Source organism: Benincasa hispida, chromosome 1, assembly GCF_009727055.1.
Source record: "Benincasa hispida cultivar B227 chromosome 1, ASM972705v1, whole genome shotgun sequence".
Taxonomy (NCBI): Eukaryota; Viridiplantae; Streptophyta; class Magnoliopsida; order Cucurbitales; family Cucurbitaceae; genus Benincasa; species Benincasa hispida.
The window spans coordinates 96329296-96336267 of NC_052349.1; positions in this window are offsets into that span (position 1 = coordinate 96329296).

Genomic DNA, 6972 nt, shown 5'->3' on the forward strand with positions numbered 1-6972 from the left:
TCCTACATTAGCTACTAAAATAGGACATTGAACGCATAATTAATGCAAAATAATGGGTTGGCTGAGATTCGACATGCTGATCGATGCAAGCTCATTTTCTCGTGAATTCCTATCATGATTGCCGCATAATCTGCCTAACGACGTTCATAATTCTAAGTAAAAGGCCTAAGATGACATGCATTTCTGCATGTCATCAGTCGTTCAACATCGTAGGTAAGCGATTTGTTTAGTTCCATCGCATAGAAACTTCAATGCATCTCTTAGCCCTATGTCTACACGATTGCTTAGCTCCGCATCTAAATGATCAGCGCCCATTGATTTACGATCGTTTAGCTTTTCTTCACATTGTGTAGCGTCTGGAGCTAGACGATCATGTAGCAACTGGAACCTCAGTAATGATAAGAACAGAGGCTGATTTTCTGGAACTACAACTCGGCCTCTTCGATCGTTTCTTTAATTTACAGCTTAATTTCAACTCTAATGACTCCAAATAAATTATAGACTCTTAGGAACACATTAAAACTCATCAAGAAAGAGCCAATTACAAATTTAAATGAGAAATTAAAGAGAATTAAACAGCCAAAACTCAGAAAACCATATCATTGCACCAGTTTCATATTTCTCATATAAAACACCCACCAAACCAAAATTAAACTAAATTGAATGCTTATTTGATGCTCTAATACTAATTATAGGATTGTATCAACAGCAGCGGAAGCACAAGGATCATCTAAGCACTCAAATTCACTAATTTTGGCATAATATAAAACACGCTTCTGCAGAAAATGGGTTTTAAGACATACCTCTTGTAGAATTCTTTAAAGCTCCTTCTCCAGCTACAATCTTCTCCAAATCTTGTTGTAGATCACCTCAAGATCTTCCCCACTATTCTCTTGGTGCTCTAGATTAAGTTGTGGGACTCAAAACAAGTTTGAATCAAGGGATGAAGGAGAAAAGCTCACTGCAACAACCTTTTTGAAGAACCATTCTTCAAACCGAATTTTCTCTAAAATTCACTATAGATTGCATGCCCGATTTTCACTCCAATCTCTTCATTATATTGCAGATCAACATACAAAGAGAAGAGTTTCATGAGTTGGAACTCATGCTAGGAGAAGACAAGGCCAAGATGTTGCTTTATGTGTGAGCTACTTGTTGATGGATAATGGAAAAAACCATTTTTTCCATTTTGTGTTTTTTGTTTTCCAATTTTCCAATTTTATCTAAAAATAAAAATTTGATTTAAAAAATCTATTTGATTTTAAAAATGAAAAATTAATTAATTTCATAAATTAATTATTAAATAAAACTTAATTAATTTAATATCAAATATTAAATTAATTTTAACACATATCCATCTTTATATATTTAAATCATATTTAAATATATAAATTCTCCTATTCCGTTTAATTCTAAAATTAAACATGTAATTATATCTCATATAATTACTAATTCCCTTAATTCTAGTTTCAACGTTTCAAATTAACTTATCATGCTATTCTAGAGCTAGTCCATTACGAGCTAGTAAGGTGACCTTGCGGACCTACAGATCTGGGCTCCAACGATCCGAGATTAATTGACTAAACTCATTAGACCAAATTAATCCCTATTCGTTAACTAATGGGTCATTCCATTATAGCTCATAGTTGCACTCCCTTCATTGTAGATATATTATGTCCATATGATTTAACCATAATCAGCAAGCTGACCCATCACAGGTTGTTCGTAATAACAGTTGGGTCAAATATCTGTTTTACCCCCGAGATTACGTCTTATTCTTCAAGTGCCTACTGATCTTCCAATGAACAACCGGTTTGTGATCCCATCACCAAACTAAACTCTCTCAGCCTAGTGAGAGAGTGGAGCCTCTTGTTCAAGACCTGGATTCAGTACTTGAGAGAACAATCTTTCTCTTATCCCTAAATCGGATAGGCGTGAACTTCGTCTTGCACCCTATGTCCCTAGGTATCTATTCGGTCTTACGCCTGAAATGGGAGTCTTATTGAGCCGGCGCTGTTGAGCCAACCCTCAACTATGCAAATCTAAGGGCAATCCCGAATAAACAGGGGTTCATAGTTAGCTCAGGATTAAGATCGAGTTACCTAGGTCATCTAGGTGAAATAGTCAGTCTTAAACAGTAAACAACGTTATAAGCATTATAAAGTAAGAGTGACTTATTTCTTGGTCCTGATCTTATGCAAACCCATTGCATAGGACGCCCCCACTTCTCATGTCATAACATGTACGAATTAGGATCACATCGTATGTAACACTTTACAACTCTTTGTAACAACTACAGAGTAGGCCACATCTAATGGTGTTACCAGAATAAGGTACCCAACCTCATTCATGTACCATAGATCATTTTGACTATTTACTCGAACCCGATCCACTCTTATGTCTCCACATAAAGTTCAAGTACTCATACACTAGTCATGGGTCTTAGTTTATTGGATTTAGACTTTCATACAATTTATGAGATCAATAACAAGTATATTGATTATAGAAAATGTTTATCATTTTACAAACTGCGAGTTTTTAGGACATAAAACCCAACAATACTCCCACTTGGACTAAAACTTCAGTGGATCAATATATACAAATATATACAATGTTGATTTTACATGGAGAGAATAAAATGTACAAATACAATAAACTAGGGCATCACAATACCCACCAATTCTCCCACTTGCCCTAGTGATACAAAACTGATAGACCTAGTCCTACTAGGTGACCCTCGAACACTTTAGCCGAGAGGGCCTTCGTAAATGGTTCAACTATGTTTCTTTTGCCGATTCACTTACAACAACATACTCAGCTTCTATTGTGAAGTCTGCAATACAACTCTGCTTGATGCTCCTCCACACAATTGCTCCTCCGTTAAGAGTGAATACTGACCCTGAAGTTGATTTCCTCGAATCAATATCGGTCTGAAAGTCAGAATCAGTGTATCTAGTAAGGATCAGATCCATAGACCCATAATCGAGCATATAATCTCTCATTCTCTGAAGATACTTGAGAATGTTTTTAACAACAGTCCAATGGTCATGACCAGGATTGGACTGAAATTTGCTGACAATTCCTATGGCATATCATATGTCGGGATGAGTACACAACATTGCATACATCAAACTCCCAACAGCAGATGCATATGGAATTAGATTCATCTTCTCAACCTCTTGAGGTGTCTTAAGACTCTGTTCCTTAGACAAGTGAATTCCATGCCTGAAAGGTAAAGATCCTTTCTTGGAATTTTGCATTTTATACCTAGACAACATCTTGTCTATATAAGATGCTTGAGATAATGCCAATGTTCTATCCTTGCGATTCCGAACTATTTTGATTCCAAGAACATACTGGGCTTCTCCCAAATCTTTCATTTGGAATTATGAAGTCAGCCATCTCTTAACGTCAGCTAGATATTCTACCTCATTCCCAATGAGCAGAATATCATCAACATACAACACCAGAAAAGCGACAGTTTTGTTGACGATTTTCTTGTATATACAGGGTTCGTCAACATTTTGTTCAAAGCCATAAGATTTGATCGCATTGTCAAATCTCATCTTCTAGGATCTAGAAGCTTGTTTTAATCCATAAATGGATCGATTAAGCTTGCAAATTTTTTGCTCTCGACCTTGCTGTATAAACCTTTCTGGTTAAGACATATAGATACTCTCTTCAAGATAGCCATTCAGAAAAGTTGTTTTGACATCCATTTTCCATATTTCATAAAATGTGGCTATGGACAAGAGTAGTCTAATAGACTTTATCATGGCACCTGATAACGGGTAGAAATTTATGTTATTACAGTGCTAAGTTATTAAACAATGAAGGTTTACGTTGATAAAATATATATAATTACGTCCAAAAAGCATTAAGTTCATAATATTGCGGTCGCAGGAGTCCATCGCATTAAAACAATTAACTTATGTATTTTTGTGCAGAATATGCATTGACGAAAGTCAGAAAATGCAATCACAAGAAATCAACAGTCGAGCGTAGCGTTACCACAAGGCTTTGCGGTGATTTGCACTCGAAAATATCTGCTCAAGAAGGACTGCTGCATAGAGCCAGCGCAACTTGGTAGGTGCATCTGCGTGGAAAGCATAATAAATCATGATGGGACAGAAAGCTGATGACGGTCAATTCCGAATTAAGTTGACAAGCCGCTAACGAACTACCGTAGCAAGTACATTCAACTTTTCGGTGACAAATATTTGGCTCATCAGACAGAGAATTAATGCCATCCCATCAGTGCAATCATAAGAGAGAAGCAGCCTTTCACCCTGAAGCTCTATAAATACCGAAGGCAACCTTCAGTGAAGGAGTTCGGACAGTTAGATAATTTCACCTAAAGATGATATGACAAGCCGCATCTCGGGAAAATCAAAAGATGATGTTGACATTTCACCTACCACGCCGTTAGTAGAAGAGACACAGAAAAGGACCAACGCACCGCTAATGTTAAAATCAGAGCAGGTCCATTAATGCTGACGGCGATCAAGCTCTATAAATAGAAGCCGCCGAACATAATTTTAAATCGTCCAAATTTCGACATTCGGGCAGATCCTTGTGATTCAGACACGAACGCGTTAGAAGAAAGCTTGAGAGTTTCTCATCTTATTCATCCATTCCGAGTGACGACCAAAGCCTTCGCTAAGAGCTAGATCTTGAGAGAGTCAATTCCACTTCGCACTGCCCATCCATGGCACCACTGGCAGCCTTGACACATATCCGCTGGAAGAAAGACATTGCTTCCAGCTGGTCCTTTCATTTTCTCCTCTTTTCTTATATTGTATTGTATTACATTTTGGGATTAAGGAATTAATACATTATGTGTTCAATGCATTTCTATGTTTCCTTTGATTCTATCTCCATCTTTCTTTAATTATCATCCTTAACTTTCATTGCATCACTTAGTGAGATTGCTTGAGTATCGCATACTTAGTCATGTGGATTAGAGATATGAAGCATGTAACAAACCACCGGAAGGTGTGCATTGTGCGAGTGTTTGAGAAAACCTTATTTGCTTAGTATGAAGCTGTAGCAATGCCTGTCTATAGGCAGACGCAACGCTTGTCTATGAGTAAAGTCAACAACAACTAACTGCCTAGGAAGGTAAGTGGTTGGTCGCATTAAGCAGTGTAAGCATATATTCACCAGAGATAGGAATAATCTTACGTCAACCAAGCTTTTGCGGTTTCCTTGTCTTATGTATGCGTCCATCACACCTTTAGAGCTACTTGAGAGAGAGTTTAAAGAAAGAACCTAAGACTTGAGAGAGCTAGGTTAGAATCTAGACTCGAGAGAGTAAGATTAGTTTTGCATAAGCAAGAATGGGGAACTTAGAAATAAGCTCCGTTTGCTATTACACAGCGTATGCACCCTACGGAGAGGACACTGGTTGCGTCCAAGAAGTAGGATATGATGGCTGTATGTGGTCATCTCGACCCTTTTGCATACACATCGCATGCATCATTGAATTAGATTCTAGTGTGTGTAGCATGATCGCATAGCTTGCGTTGGCTGAGGTTGCCCTTGTGGTTAATCTTAAGGGTTGCGATGAAGACATCTTCACATTTTATCTATTTTCTCATCCATTTATTTCACGTCAATAGTTGTTGTGTCTCTACCTCTCATTCATACTTCTCATTGCGTTGTCTGTTAGTTAGGAGTAGGAGTAGTTGTAGCATAAAACCCCCCATTATTCTTTTATTCAACTGCCACATAGACATCACCGCATACATCTAGCTACAAGTCCCTGAGTTCGACCTCGGATCACCCGAGAAACTTGCGTTCGCATTATACTTAGCGTGAGCGCAAGAAAACTTGTGACAGGAATGCATGGTCATCGCATACATTCGTTAACGCATAGTTTCATTCCAACGCATGACCACCGACGCAGGATAATCCACACATATTTTAAGACATGCATCGCATATTGTGTTCACTTAATTTTAGTCTTCAAGTCCTTGACGACTTGGTAATTAATTATTCGTTATCAAGTTTTTGGCGCCGTTGCTAGGGACTTGTAGAAGTTAGTGGTCTGCAAGCTTAATATTTCTAGAAGTTAGTGGTCCACTAGCTTTCTTTCAAACTGACCCTTTACGAAGCTTCCTAAGAACATCGCATGATTTCTTTCAATCTTTTGGCAATGAGGACATTGCCGCATTTTAAATTTGGGGGTGTTGTATTCATTTTCGACCTTGCTATTTTTAGCTTATCTAAAAAAATTTTTTCATAATGTTGCGATCGGATCCTACTCGTAGTTGGATGTCCGCATGACACACGTCGGCGCAAGCCAAAACAAAGGTGGGAATCATGATCAACGCATAAAAAAAAATGATGACCGCAACTTTGCTGCCAAGTAGGTATGAGTTTAATCTGAGAAAGAGTGCCTTGCTCGTAGTTAGATGTCTGCATGACACACGTGAAGGCAAGTCAAAACGAAGGCGAAGCACTTGGATCAGCGTAAGGTCAGAGAAAAATAATGGCTAAAATACGCAAGGATAAAAAAAAATCATTTAACACTCTAGTGAAAAAGTTTTTTTGAAAAAAATCATGCGATGTCCTGAAATCTAGTAAAGTCTTTTTGAAGGTTTAACTTCCGGTCACTAAATTTTAGAAATATTTTAAGAAGAAACCTGAATAAGAATTAAGGAAATTTTGGTGCGGATTTGAATGAGGTATCCTTGAGAAATCTAGGAAAAGAGATTGCAGTCGACTTTTTAAAGGAAATCTTTAGCTTATGCTTGAGGACAAGCATTGTTTAAATTTGGGGGTGTGATAACGGGCATAAATGCACGTTATTATAATGCTAAGTTATTAAACAATGAAGGTTTGCGCTGATAAAATATATATAATTGCGTCCAAAAAGCATTAAGTTCATAATATTGCGGTCGCAGGCGTTTGTCGCATGAAAATAGTTAACTTATGTATTTTTGTGTAGAATATTCGTTGATGCAAGGC